This window comes from Chrysoperla carnea, chromosome 4, assembly GCF_905475395.1.
Source record: "Chrysoperla carnea chromosome 4, inChrCarn1.1, whole genome shotgun sequence".
Taxonomy (NCBI): domain Eukaryota; kingdom Metazoa; phylum Arthropoda; class Insecta; order Neuroptera; family Chrysopidae; genus Chrysoperla; species Chrysoperla carnea.
In genome coordinates this window covers 10402977-10419523 of record NC_058340.1, presented here as the reverse complement: position 1 = coordinate 10419523, position 16547 = coordinate 10402977, and the positions used below count along the sequence as shown (strand labels likewise).

The 16547-nt window shown below is 28.0% G+C and overlaps 1 non-coding gene across 1 annotated transcript; it reads right to left on the bottom strand.

The window, feature by feature from the left end:
- Nucleotides 1–10064: 10064 nt before the first annotated feature.
- On the bottom strand, nucleotides 10065–10148 carry Trnal-uaa. The gene has a single exon. It is a non-coding gene; the product is annotated as a tRNA-Leu (tRNA).
- Nucleotides 10149–16547: the final 6399 nt, after the last annotated feature.

The following is a 16547-nucleotide window of genomic DNA, read 5'->3' as shown; positions in this document are numbered from 1 at the left end:
ACTGAGTTAATTGTTGAAATACCATGTAGGTACAAGCAGTGTTGGTTACACTGTCACTTGACACATACATACATGTCACACATACATAACTGATATTCCCATATAATACATTCAATTGCGCACATACAATCTTTCTTTATTACCGGAAGGAGTAGTTTTAACTTATAATGAAATTGTTTTTTAACGCAGTGTGCTTTTTCCGATATTGATGTGTTCTTAAAAAAATTTAAGAGGTAATAAATGCTTTGATTTAAGTTGATATATTTCATTATGATTAATTGGCGGTTTGGAAAATCGCATTTAATAAAAAAATTTTCGTTCAGTGTCATTGACACTGTTAGTGTTTTAAGTGGAACAGAGAGTGCTGCATTCTAAAGGAAAATTTATATGCATATTATGTTCAGTATATAATTTCTGTCTTGCGGATTGCTCTTACAAACCTTGCAAAATGTGTAGCAAAGGATATTAATACACTTTTTCTTGGGCATGGACACTTTAGCTTTCTGTTGAAATGACAAAAAAAAAAGAATCTCTTGAGAAAGAATCTTCTCTCTACCGAGAATTCTTTTATGTGAGACGCCAATCATAATGACATTAGTGACACATATACAAAGTTTCAAATATACTCATTTATAAAAATTTGTTCGATAAAGAAAGGTGAAAAAAGTACTTTTTAAAATTTTATTTGAGCCTGGATCGAAAATTTTACATTTATTTAAAAAAAGAGAGCCAACTTCACAAATTTATGTATCTAAGAGATATTCTTTTTTTTTTAATGGAAATTATTTATTTAAACGATGTTTTAGTTGTATTTTTATTGTAACAAATCCTATTCTACCATGTTTTGTATTTTATTTTTTACAAAATAAAAATACATACATAAGAATCATTAATATTCATTTTAAGTATATCAAATCATATTATATGGATTAAACAGGTTGATTATTCAAAAAGTTGCAAACGAATTTATCCGAGAACTGATTGAAATATCAAAAGGCCCAATATCCTTAGAATAGGGGGCAAGAAAAGCGGAATGCGGAATATTTTATATTTCAAACAATTGAACTTGAGTTTGAAAAATTTGTTTACTAAAACTCAGTTTGTGCCACCTGGTTTCAGATAATTTCGAGCTAAAATGTTTCTACTTACTTAAATTATAATTTTTTGTGCTGATTCTTATTTTTTATCGAATAACCCATAATTTTGGCAACAAAATTAATTTTGTACGCTATTTCTATAGATTTTAACGTTGAAAGACCTTAAAATCAGGTACTTAAAATTGAGGTCTAGGAAATAATTTTTTTTTATTTGAAAGAAAAGTTGAGTTTTTTCATGCAAAGTTTGAAAGCTTTTCAATAGCTATTGCTTGCGTGCATATTGCTTATGATATTGATAATATAGAAGGCTGTATGCGAAACCCATTTATAGTCACAACCGAGAGCATAAATTCTAGTTTTATTATTAAATAACAGGAGTTATTAATCGAAATGCCTGCAGGTGAAACTCCCTAAGCTGAATCAGAAAGCATGGTTTTAATTGATATTTGAGCAACTAGGTAATCGAAATATTCTAAACTCTTGCGCAAAGTGGTGAATTTCACTTATATGAGAGCTGTTTTTCACAACCTTGATACTGAGTCACACTTAATGTTTAAATTGTCCAAATTTACTTCTAAAATTGATACAATTTTCGACCAGATGCAAGCGCACCCATTATATACTCGTTTTTTCTTCTACTGCTAGAGGAGGGAGTATGGGTTCCCTGTCGTCTGAAATATTCAACATAGGTACGTGAGGCCAAAAGTTTGAGGAACCCTGCTATAGATCATTGTCTCAACATTATTTGGCTAAGGACTAATAAGTCAACTATATACAAAATATAATCCAGTAGTTATAAGTCTCAAAGTTATATTATATTATAAAATATACAATGATTATGTAGATATATACTCAAATACATTTCACTGGCCATTATAACATCATCTAACTGACCATATCAGTATGGTTAGTCTACATATACTAGATACATAGGTATACATATTAACTAATTAAAATTAACCTTTATTATTTCACCTTTATACGTCCTTGTGTTATATTATTCTGTAAGGTAAACGAATACAGTGTGTAGTAAATTTCGATGCAAATCGACCTTGTAAAGTTTTCATTTCAATGTTTTTGTGGTATAAACATTTCTGCAGTAAATATTGTTGTTTAACTCGCTAGCACTTACGTCAATCGTTTGGTAATCTTTAGGCGCCTGATAAACGATTTGTCGCACGTTCTGCGCATGCGTCAAATATTTTGTATAGAAAATAAAAATGCTTATTTATAGGTTATGTATTATTATAACATGAAACTTATTTATGAAACTTAAAAAATATTAATCACATTTTGTTATTTTTATAAGTCATTTTGTAAACGTACTCCTTTCGGAGAGATAAGCATCATTCAACCTACGGAAAAACAAAAACAGGCTCGAAAATATGCAAAGATAATACTTTTCTTGCTACGCGTTTATGCGCGTAATAAAAAAAAACTATTTCTGAAGGACTTTTAAAACTTTTTTTTAATTTTTTTAAACCTGTACACTGGTAGAAAACATCAGAAAAATTCATAAATTATATGGATAGAAAGAGTTTCAACCACATATAAAATTTGAAAAATAAAAGTTATTTATTTTTTAAATCGAGCGTGAGCGAAATGCTCATAACGCGAATGCTACAGGTTAATTTTCTAAACATGGTGAAACATAACTGTGGAAATTTGTGGGAATGGTTATTCATTTCATTTAATAATATTCTCATGGAAAAAATGCTATTTAAATTATGCCCATCTCAGTAGCTGTGTTATAAAACCCAGTAGACTATCACGTAGAAAGTCTAGTATCACAACGTCGATCTTTCACAAAATACCATTTAATTAGAAATCAAAACGTTAACGCTAAAAAAAGGGATGATATAAGTTTAACATGTCTTTTCTGTATATTTGTCTGTGGCTCTCTTGTCGTTTTTGTAATCACGGGCGGACAGACGGATAGACAACCGGAAACGGACTCTTTAGGTAATTTTATGAACACCTATACCAAAATTTGGTTTGTATAATCAATATTTGTAAGCGTTACAAACTAAAATTTGCGTTACTTGGGACTAAAATTAGTTTAGCTTGATGTAAAAGTGATTTTATACACATTTTCCTTACTATGAAATGCAGAGAAATATGTTGCAAATTTGCTCTATTACTCATGAACATTTTACCTCTCAACAATTCCCTGGGATGGCTCCTTATAATGAAAGATATGCAGAATATTATTTTATTACTTCCTGTATATGATGTGTATCTACCTAACTGAGTGAAACTCATGTCATTATCTAGAGGTTTCATTTATATAATAAGAATTGAAATTAATAAATAAAAGGTATAACCATCATTTTACTAGACATTTAAAATAAAAAAAGGTTTTCCACACATACGTTTTTACCTACGTGTGTATATGTTGGTATGCATGGTGTTAAAAAGATATGATTATAATAATAAGGAAACCCATATGTATATTTAATAATGTTTAAAAATTGTATAATGAATTATTTAATTAGTATCTGCATGTATTATATATCTATGTAGGTATTATTATAACTTTGTGTAGACATTATAACCACAGTGTTTTTTTATATTTATTTTTTTTATTTAGCTCTTGCAAGCTCTGTGGTGGTATGTAATAAACGACAAATTTTTAGTTTTAACTCCTTGGGGGAATTTCGTTTTAAATTATAAGTTGTGATTTTAGTAAATTTACATAACAAGAAGCATACATTCTGTTATTAGGATAATAACCATAAGTCTTACTAGTAGTTATTGTGTTAGTAGATTTGTAATTTTACATTCCAGAAAGAACTATGCAACTTTAAATGCATGTACGATATCATTCAATTCTTGGGAAGAAAAAGTTCATTGAGACTGAAAATTTAAAACAAAAAAACTTGTTTGGCTGCATCCTTTAATTAATAATAGGCTATTGAGTATGTCATACAGAAAGGAACTAAGGCGTTTTATTGTAGGAATCGTTCAATAGGCTATTGAAGAAGAAAAAATCACGTAGTTTTATTAAATTAGAGGGTGAAAATTGAAGATAGGGATGAAAAAGCATTCCTTTTGGTTTTTTTCATATATATATAAAATCAAAATTCCGAGAAACGATTCAAAATTTCGAGAAATTTGTGTACAACTTTTTCTAGAGAAACCAATTTTCCAACGGATTAGTATATTTCAAAAATAAAAAAATTGTTTCATGCCATAACAGTAGAAACAAACAAGAAAAAAAGACGAATTTACGTTTTTTTTTCTATTTTGTTTTGTATCTTTTTTTTGAGCAAAAATAGGCATTGGCATTGGTACACAGGGAAAAAATAGAAGATTAAATTTTCTGTGCCTAGAACTCGAATGGCATAATTGGTAGGGCGCTTGGCATGAATCCAAGAAGTCCAGGTTTGAGTCCTGGTTCGAGTTTATTTTTTCAATTATCTTTCATTAAATTTTCTTTTTAATGGTATCACTGCGATAAAGCCATTTCAATCAGTTATTTTTTTTTTTCATTTCGTCTCTTGTCCTCATTTTATTGTACAAAATATATTTACTCAATGAGAAAAAGGTACTTTACTATTTTTATTTAGGAATAGGGCATCGGACTAAATTTTTGTATCACTTAACAGGAAGAATTCTCACTGCACGAATAGAAAAGTGAAGTTGATTTTCAAAAATCTTTACTTGATAAACATTTAAAATTAGTAATTAAACAAAGAGGAAGATATTAACAAGTGACACAAGTCATACGTGGGTATTTCCTTAGAGATTACATACAAAACTTTGTTTGGCTAAAAGGAGATAGGCAACTTTTAAATGAACACTTTCAAATTTTGTTATGATATCAAGTCTAGTTTTACATTTTTATGGGTAATATTGTCAATTCGATATCAGGATTAACCCCTATTTTTCTTTGTGTTTTTGGGAGAAGATTTGAGAAACATAATTGGAAACTATTCTTTCATTTAAACAATACATTTGACAAGACGGAAAAGTTAAATCTAAATTATTCAAAATTTCGAATCCAATTAGAATATTCACCATATAGTCAGTGACTATATAACATTTAATTTAAATTCAAAACATTGGATTAAATAAGAGTGCTTAATATTTCACAAATTTTTATCTAAGTGGTAACATATTACGAATGAGTTGATAGTTTTTTAATATTTTAAATTATATTTAACATATTATTTAAATTTTTGGGTAATTTTATCATATATTCAAATAGAAAAGTGGGTAGATCAACTCATATTCATTCTATATGCATTAAATATATACCTAAATAATAAAAAAGTTCAAAAATCTGTTTTAATGTATGACATCTTAATGTTATAGCGAATTAACATTCTGATGTTCAACATATAAATCGCATTACGCACTCAAAATATAAAGATGAGTTTATCATATATGAAGTGCATTGCATAATATTTGGTACCTACAATAATATTAGATTTCATTCACATTCTATAACTTAGTATTATTTTGAGTTGCGTCATGTAGATTGTAGTTAGTGGGTTATACCTAAGAGTTGATTTGAGTGTAATATTTGGTTATGAGATGAAAGGAACAAGAAGTACTAAGGAACATATTCAACCCAAGCAGGAATTTTGATATAAAAATATGAATTTTTTTCGATTATATTCTCATTATATTCAAAAAAAACTCATTTGGATCAGTAACATAGTTGTGGAAAATTATGTTACAATTTATTATCTAACAATTTTACTTGCTTGTACAAAATAAAAGAAGCATTATATTCGGAGAAGCACTATATTCTCAGTTCACGAATAGAAAATTGAAGTTTTTTTTTACAAATCTTTACTAGTATGCAACATATGAACGTTTAAAATTAATAATTTAACAACATAGAAGATAGCCACTAGCGACGTCATACGTGGGTATCGACATAGAGATTATATATAAAATTTTGTTTTGCTAAAAGGAGATGGACAACCTTTGAAAGCAATCTTTGATTGCTTACAGCTTCTACGATTTTTAATAAATTTTAATTCCACTATCAAATTTTGTCATGGTATTAATCTCACTAATTTCATCGAACAAATGTTCAAATCATTTTGAACACTGGTTTAATAAAATTGTGGATCCAGAACAAGCTGACTCGATAAACATGACTGAATTTTTAATATGTTATCCGAGCAGAAACCTCGGAAATTTTTCCGGATTTTAGTCACATGGACAGCTTTCTCTCAGACAGAAGCAAGAAAATATAGCACCTTAATACTTGATGGGTATTTGACGTAACCACAAATAAAATTAATTTGAAGATTGTTTATAATATCACCAATCTAATATAATATTAGACAGTAAAATAGAATACTGGTTAACATCGACTATATAGAAAAATAAGCAAGGGTGCGATGAAATTAAGAGGAAGGGGGTTTTTCTATATATAATCATATATTATATTATGCACATTCAAATGTGACATATGGCTAGCATATAGAGATCCTCTAACTAGTATACTAACGATTTGAAGTGCCCCCAAGTCCACGCTCTGATGCACACCCCTAAAATGATGTGGTAGCTAGCAGGTCTTCAGATTTCCATTCAGTATAATAATGTGTATGTATTTTTGTTTGTGTCGATGTTGGTATACTATGTATTATATAACAACTATACCGTCAATTAGATGAAAAAAATCTCAATAAATTACTACCAAAAAATTTGTGAATAAAATATTGAAGAAAGTTATTATTACAAAAAATAAACCTAGATTTTCGAAATACTTGGGTTTAGTGGTATTTTCGGGGTATATTATTTTTATAGGTTGGCTGTGAATTCAAAAGATTCGCAGGCGTTATTTAATCAGTAAAGCTCAAATTTGTTTTAGCTTTTTTTTATGCTGTAATAAATTATGAACTTATTAATAACTTCATACTTTTTTGCCGCTAAACGATCTACCATTATTTGCATCCAGAAGAGAAAAATTTTCAAAAAAAGTTTATATGGCTTCTACGGTTCCATTTTAAACAAGAGAGGTGTGGCTAAAATTGCTTTTTAAATAAAAAACTGTCGCTAATTAAATAAAAACAGAAACAGCAATTTTCTACGGAAGCCTGAATGACTCACTGTCAATTTATGAGAAAGTGGCGCTACATTAGCTTATTTTTTTAAATGTATACTATCCATAAGTATAAAACCAACTTTTAAAAAAGTCACTAGTACACTTTCACGAGGCCACTTGAGACTTTTGGCATTATGGAAACCTTTTTGAAGATGTCAATCGGTGATTACTATTTTTTAATTAGACACTGCCGAAACTATCCGGAATTATTCATAATTATATGTCCGGATTTAATAATAATATGATAATATTTATAATTTGTCTTATGTAGTTAGTTACAAAGTTTCTTTAGTATTATTTAAAAAATATTATGCTTTAATTGTTGATGTTTTTTCTTTTGCATCTGCACATTTCTAATTTCTAACCTTTAAAAGTATGATTCAGTGTTTTTTATGACGTTTTATTAGAAATCTGCACATGACAAAATACCGACATCTTCAAAAAGGTTCGTTTCGTTGAAAGTGAACTAGTGATTTTTACACATTTAAAAAATAAGCTAGTGTAGCGTCACTTTCTTCTAACTTGACAGTGAGCCATTCTGGTTTCCGTAATTTTCAGCCTTTATAACTAGAACAAATGATAAATTAATAAAAAAAATTGAAGAAATTCTTATTCTTGATAATGTTTGTTATGTTATTCAAATTTCTTATTTAAATCGAATTCCAATTATGCACTTTCAAATCCTTCAATTTTCAATAGTGACGCAATAGCTGCTGATTCCTTTAAAGGACCTCGTACTAATTTTCTAGGCATTGGGCTCTGGTAAAATTTGCTCATATTCGATTTTGTATGGGAACAAATTATGTGTTTTTATGGGTACAATCCAACTGCAAAATTTTTTTTTTAGCACGAGTTATGGGAGTTGGAATGTCAACAATCATTGTAGATATATGTGCTGTTTTTAAATAAAGTTTCCAAATAAATTTTTTGGTTTTTTTGAGTGTAAGAGGGGGCGTAACTTTATTTGCACACAGTTACAAAAATACTCAAACAAAATCTTGCAATATGAGTCAATTTGACTAAGGACCTTTTCTCGAAAGATAAGTTAAATTAAATTTCTTTAAGTTTCAAACATTGTTTTGTTTCAAATATTGAATATCTTCGTTTCATACTTTGAAGATTTTAATATTTCTAGCATTATACAAAAATTACGAAAATTACCGATTTTAAGGTGGGCACATAAATAAACATTGTCCCCTGTATATAATTCACTTGTCTTCTATATAAAAATCATATAATGGATTTCCAAAAGCTCTTACATTATAGATGATTAGTACGATATTGTTCGATAAAATGCACTCTCATCAATAATAAATAATGAACATAAAAAAAATAACAGTAACCTGCTGTAGCATAATGTTATTGTGCCCCCTTAATCATAAATGAAGAGGTGTATAAATACGCATATGGGTTAGTAAGTAAATCACAAAATCATGAAACAAATACATTGTGGCCAAACAGATAATAATGTATACCGTATTGTGTTTATATTGTATACATGTATGATGGATGCTTTCAATAAAAAATGTATACAAAATTGAATGGTTCAGTAGTTAGATGGTTTTTTTTAGTAAACGAACAATAAGAGGAAAATGCAACATTCGGTAGTGTAATGTGATAGTAACTAGTCACAGATGTTAAAAAAATTTGGTTTATTTTTAAAGTTTTTTATGGAAGTATACATTCTCTTTTTATGAGTCCCAAAAAATATAAAAACAATTCATACATCAGAATAGGAATTGTTTTTAAAAATAATTATATTTTAAAAATCTAAAAAACACGCTGAAAGAAAGTAACTGAACTTAAAGATGGAAAATAATTTCTGTGAATTCAAAAAAATCATTTTATCGTAAAAAACCGTGGGTTGCCAAATTTCAATTATTGTAAATATTTTTTTAAAGAGATATTGATAAAAGTAAAATCATTATAAAATATCTTACGATAAAATTATTTTTTGAAAATAAAGAATTTATTTTCACCTTTTAGTTCAGTTAAAAAAGCGTGTTTTTTAGTTTTTTCTAACTAGTATTTATTTTGTGTTTTTTAGTTTTTGAGACAATATTATTTATTTATCAAAAATTCAGTATAAAAATGGTGGGAGCGCAAGTAAACGTATTTATTTTCAGATATTGAAATCGTAAATGCTGAAAATTCTGATCAGGATAATCAAATAAACTTATTGGATTATTGTATTGCCATCGGTCCTTGATCAGTATGCCAAATTAAAGAAACATATGTGAGAATAAACCTTTTTTTAATAACTTCTGAACTTTTCAATTTTATTTTGCGAAAATATTTAGAAAATGTCTTATTCAAAGCACTAAAATCTAATTAATGTTACACAAACAAGACAGACAACTCAAAGACTAATAACATTTATTTGATATTTGGTAATCTAAGAAGTTTTCATTTATGTTTATAATTTCCATTGAAAATCCTCTGCCAAGGCATTCTTTTCAACTCTAGAAAATTTATTTCAGAACAATAATAACCGAAGAATACTTAGTTTTACCTACAAAATATCGAAACTACGATTAACTGTTAAGTTATAAAACAGTATGTATTATTGAAAATATAAAAAGCATGAGTAAAAGAAAACAATTGATCCCAGCAAAAAACTCGTATAAGGCTTTCCATTGAAATTTGGGTCGAAATATAAATTTGGATCCATATCCTCGTACATTTTGAGGAGGCCTTGGTTGTTTTGTGTAACCAAAGTAATATGCATGAGATGGTAACCATGGTTTTCATTGATCTTGTATCACCAGCCCGTCACAACATCCTACTTTGCTATCTTTTGTCAAATATGTATCTTTTAGTTTGAATTACAATTTCCATTCCGCTCATTAAGTTCTTCCAATTTAGCATGCTAAACAAATTACAGCAAAAAAAAAAACTATTGTCAGGTGTGGGGTTCGAACCCACGCTCCCGTTTGGGAGCCAGAGCTTAAATCTGGCGCCTTAGACCGCTCGGCCAACCTGACTTATATTAATCCTTAAAAGTAATTAAATTCAGTGATTTTCAATATTTTATTAATATTTAAACTAGCATGCTAAGAAAATAAAATTTTCCACTAAGAGAAAAAGTCCTAATCCTCTCTAAAATGAGCTACTAAAATGTAAGGGGCGTTGAAGAGCCTCAATTCCTAAAAATACATATAGAATTTTAGAAACTCGCCAATATATAGAACAGGACAAATTTTTTGCATCTTATATTGCTAAATATTTTTTGGTTAAAATTTTGATAAAAATTTTTTCAGTATTCAACGAGCTTGCCACCACATCTGTTTATATAGGTGCATATCATTTGGGATATTAAAATAATTTATAAACTAACGTTGTAGTTGTATAGCATACTACTTGTTCAATTATATGATTATATAATAATCTTCTAGAAAATCATGTCCAATTACTTATGGTCAACCAATATATACCCACTTTAAATTGAAGTTCAGTGATCCTTAGGGATATCTTCAAATCTTAATACATTCAGTTTGATGTCACTTTAAAATAAGATTATAGTATACATATTAACTTAAATTCCAAGTATCTAGTAAGTTTACTAATACTAAACATTTTAGTTTTACTAGCTAGCTACTCTTCTACTCTCATATGAAATATACAAAAGTTAGTAAACCATAAATTTAATTAATTTTATGTTTACACAATTCTAATATAACTAAATTATAATAATAATTCTTTGGCATGTATCTATAATATATTTGAAGTGGTTTCCAACCCATATTTACACTTAATGTACATATTTTGATGTTGTTTAAATGAAATTTTAGACATTTACCATTTTCTTAAAACATGTTTCAATAATTTGTCAGATATAATCTAAGAAACTTTTGATAGTTGAGTTTAACCCATTATTAAAATAAAAATTATTAATTAATCAACCTTTAAAAAAAAATAAAACTACCAAAGCTGATTGCTTAGATACATGGAATAAAACCTCGAGTAAAAGAAACTGTAGGTGTACTTTCTTGGCGGTCGAAGAGGGTATAAGCAAGTTTAAATTGTATTTAAACTATATACTCTAAATGATTCTTAAGTGGGTATTTAATTTTTTTCATTACTTACTTTCGTTATCTACACGCGGATGTGATAAAGATCTGACAACTAGAGTCCCATCGATAATTAGTACAAGTATCTGGTTCTGAGTGGAAAACGTTTATATCTATGCAGTCTAACACAGTCCACAACTAAATTGAGGCAAAAATGTTATGTCCGGAGTTTAGTTTATCAGAGAATAAGTGATAAATGTATAAAGAAAGTTTTTTGTTAGGTTTTCGAAAAAATGTTTTTATAAAAATTGCTTCTCAAAGAAAAAAAATTAAAATTTAATATTCGAAATATATTTTGGAAAACCTAAAACCAAAAATTACGAGTGTATATTTTGCATATTTAGACTCATAACTCCATCAAACTTTATGCTAAAAACAAAATTTTCAAGATTAGTGAAAATCTTATTGTTTAGTTTTCAAATAAAAAGTAGAGGGACCTGGTATCCAATAGGGTTTAATAACGAGGAAAACGGGATTTTATCACCCATAATCGAGTTGTTTCGTTCGAAATACAGGCAAATATGAAATTTATTTTTTGTAATAAAATTAAACTTCTAAAGTAATGTGAAACAAGCATCGTCAATATTTTTTACGATAAGTACTTTTCTTCACTTTATTTCTCCGGGTGTATAAAAATGAAATTGAGACAATTAGTCTAGTCCCAGTAAAACATATTATCAAAGGATTTTTTGCAATGAACGCAAATTTTTTTGCATGGGGTTTTCGGGATACAAGCTAGTTTATTATTTAAGCCATTTCATTATATTGTAATTATTTTTCATTTTATTGCAGTTGTGATTTCAAAGCTAAAATATAGCTTACTTTCAACAGCCTCCACCACATAAAAACTGAAAATAAACACCAAAGTGGATCTCAGAAGAAAACTTAAGGAATACGAATAATTACAAAAATGAAGTGAAAAATATACTTAATCTTTGAAAGCATTCACGATTTTCTGCCTAGTTTCAGGTTTTAGGATTCTACCATTCATTCTAATTTTATTCCACCATAAATATTTTTCTATGTATCTGTTCTGTATCTCAGAAACCCCGATTAAAATCTTTATTGTTTACAAAAAATTTTACTGGAGCTAGATGAAATAGCTTTGCTGGGTTAAGAATAACAATGACATATATTTTTTTAAGTAAAATAGTCTGCAAAAAACGACATTGTATTTATTTTAAATGTCAATCAAAAAATATGGATACAGTATTTATCATTAGGTCATGGTTTGTTGATTTAATACAATATGTATACTATAAAAATGATTGAATGAATTAAAAGACTCCAAAATTTTTGTAAAAAAAACCTGCTGCAAGTAACAACAAAACAAGCTAACGACCACCATCATCTAATTCATCATCATCCAGCTCATTTTATAATCAATGGACATATTTTTAAAATATAAATAAAAAAGGAAGGGTAAGTGGTACCTACTTATAACACTAGTATACTATAACTATACATTGTATGGGTAGTATTGGCACACGACCAAAATCCCATCTGTCGTGATTTCATATATGGATAAACAAACACTTGGTACTTCTATTTAACCACAGTGGTTTGTTTACATATGGCCTTCTAAACTAAAGTGAATTTATTCAAGTGTATCCTTTTTTTTTTTGTTGATAATATGAAAAAACACCTTATTTATATTTTAAATTATATATTAAAATAAACAAATTAAGTAAAGTACAAGTATTGAGTATATAATTTATAAGATTAGTATCGAGTAATTAAAAGTCTGACTGACGTCTGAGTATATACTTTTTTGAGCAGACTTATAGACTTTTTTGACATGCTATCAACAAAATTTTGGTATTATGAAATCACCTAATTATTCCATTTAAGGTTGAACGAAAAAAGATATCAAGAAATTGAATGAAATTCTTACAGCGTACTCAGGACGTAAAAAGTGAGATCGAGGTCGTAAATGAGCAACATAGGCCAATTGGGTCTTGGGTCCGTAGGTCCCATCTTGTAAACCGTTACAGATAGATCAAAAGTTTAAATGTAAAAAATATTCCTTATAAAAAAATAACCATTGAAATTTTTTTTTCGTAAACATTACAGTTCATCCGCGTGGGTGCAAATTAGGCGTAAATTGTATAGTATGTAAAATACGGGAATAACAGTTATATATGTGTGACATGTATGAATGTGTAATGTGATAGAGTAATCGACACTGTCCATGCATGGTATTTTAACAATTAACTCAGTCATTTGTTTGTTTTCACTTGTTTATCTTAACTTGTTTTTTAAGATATTGGCTATATCTAATTTTTTTTAATCGCTATCAAAATTAAAGTTTTTAAGTTATAACGAGCAACCAAAAAAAAAAACATACACAATATTCGAAAAATTATTTTTCAATTAAAATAAAAACAGTTTCACTTCTTTGAATCTATGAAAATCAAACATAATGTGGTTATTGATTTCAATCAATTTATCAACTAAATTTATCAATATAATATTGGTAGAGTTAGTTATGTTTTTCTCATTTATAACCCAAAAACGATAAAATATTGTATGTTTCATATAATAATTTTGTATTGTTATAAACGAATAATAATAATAATGGTTAACTATTAATAATGATAATAATATTATAATAAACACAATTGTAGAAATGTTGTAGAATAGAATCATTTATAAAGTTTACTATTCCTACCTAATATCATATGGGAGAGTATTGTACCTTAGCTTTTGAATCAAAAGTAGTTTTTGTAAATATAACAACGTAAATAGTTTCTCCTATAATAATAATAATTGTCATGTGAAATTTGCTAATTTCTCAAAAAAAAAAGAAATGTCTGAACCAATAAGTCGGGTAATTAAGTGAATCTGAGATTCAAACTGAAATATAATATAAAACAACTAGCTTAATCGTTGCGGAATTTCCCAGTACTCGTGGCTCAAATAAAAATTATATATATTGAGTAATTTATATTATTTTTATTTATAGGCAATTTTACCACGGGCATGATATCTAAGTTACATAATGAACAAAATTAAATGTTAATATTGATTTTTCCCCTAGCCTGTTTTTTCCCAAGCGGTACAATTTTAGAATTTAAGCCTATTATGCGTGAAACAAAAGCAGGCTATAGAAATAATATATAAGATACTCACCTATAAGCAATGATTCAAAAAATATGATGTTTAAAACAGAAAATATAATAGTCTACGTGTAAATACTTCAACGTGTAAAACTTTGTATTTTTTTCGCTAAAATGTGAGATAGACTACTATGCGTTTTGGATAACACTGTAAAATAGGCCGTTCCCGGAAAAAAAACCGAAAATTGTATAGACTCGGATTATTGTGGTAATTTTAAGTTGGTTCGGTTGAGTTTGTCGACTATAGAGACGTTGGTTGAGTTCTGAAGTTTTTATTCCTTGTGCTCAAAAATGAGACGCTAGGTTTTCCTAAATCCAAAATAGACGTAAATTATATTATGTTTTCAATTCAATTAAGTTAATAAAGTAAATTTTATTCCAAACTTCTAAGTTATGTATTCCATATATATATCATGTTTTTTCTATTATTTATTCATTCACAATAAAGTGAGGCTTCCTTGAATCCCACTGTCAGCAGTTCAAAATGAATAGCAGTTCAATAACTTCCACAGTCACTTGCAATTCCTACGCCTAATTTGGACATTTACATTTACTGAATTAACTTTTTAAGAAAGGAAATGGTGAATATACTTTGAAACATCTATAGGATATGTTTTTGAAATCTCACTCTACTCTACTCTATTAAGAGCTGTCCCAAAACTATTAATTCCAAGGTACATCATTGTACCTTCTTTGTAACTATAAACTGGTTCTATTTAGTATACTAAACATTACAATACTGTATCGTATGTAGGTATAGTACATTGTATAGTAAATGTATTACATATACAACAATGTTTAATAAAATGAACAACTGTTCATTGATGTGCAAACATAATAGAATTACCATCAAAAGTACATTTATAAATGTTATCTGTTACAATAAATATATTCCATCACTTTGATCTTCTATTCTATGCTATTCTATGTTCTTTACATTTATTAAATATAGAAAATGTTTTATTAAAGTTAAAACAAAAACAATTATCAAAATGATTACAAACAGTTGCCTAAGTTAATTGTTGAAATACTCTATATAGAAAGTGTTGAATTTTAGTACTTGCATTTTTATACCATGTATATATGAAATATACATAGTATATTAAGTTTAGTCCCAAGTTTGTAACGCTTAAAAATAATGATGCTAGGAAAAAAATTTTGTCAAAGCTGTTCATAAAATCACCTAATTAGTCCATTTCCGGTTGTCCGTCCGTCCGTCTGTGGACACGATAACTCAAAAACGAAAAAAGATATCAAGCTGAAATTTTTACAGCGTACTCAGGAAGTAAAAAGTGAGATCAAGTTCGTAAATGAGCATCATAGGCCAATTGGGTCTTGGGTCCGTAGGACCCATCTTGTAAACCGATAGAGATAGAACAAAAGTTTAAATGTAAAAAATGTTCCTTATCAAAAATTAACTTTGCGTATTCCATTCAAAATTATTAATTATTCCAAAATTACAAGTATTGGTTTTTTCGATTTTTTGGAATTTTTTTAAGGGGTACCCCTTTACAAAAATCAAAAAAATCGAAAAAAAAATTTTGGCCCTGATTTCGATAAAACTCTGTTTATAAGGTAATTTTGACCCATAATTTACAAAAATTGTATTTGTATAACGATTAGGAAACTAGTTTCGGAGATATCAAGCCTAAATATGGGATAATGGGTGATATTTCAAAAACTATGCTTCCAATCATCAAATGAATACGATTTTTGAATTTTTTGGGTCAAAATTACCTTATATACTAAGTTTTATCCAAATCAGAAACCATAAATTTTTTTCGATTATTTGGAATTTTTTTAAGGGGTACCCCTTTACAAAAATCGAAAAAATCGAAAAAAAAATGTTGGCTCCGATTTCGATAAAACTCTGTTTATAAGGTAATTTTGACCCATAATTTACAAAAATCGTATTTATATAACGATTAGGAAACTAGTTTCGGAGATATCGAGCCAAAATATGGGATAATGGGTGATATTTCAAAAACTATGCTTCCAATCATCAAATGAATACGATTTTTGAATTTTTTGGGTCAAAATTACCTTATATACTACGTTTCATTCAAATCAGAACCAATAAATTTTTTTCGTTTTTTTGGAATTTTTTTAAGGGGTACCCCTTTACAAAAATCAAAAAGATCGAAAAAAAAATATTGGCTCCGAATTCCATAAAACTCTGTTTATAAGGTAATTT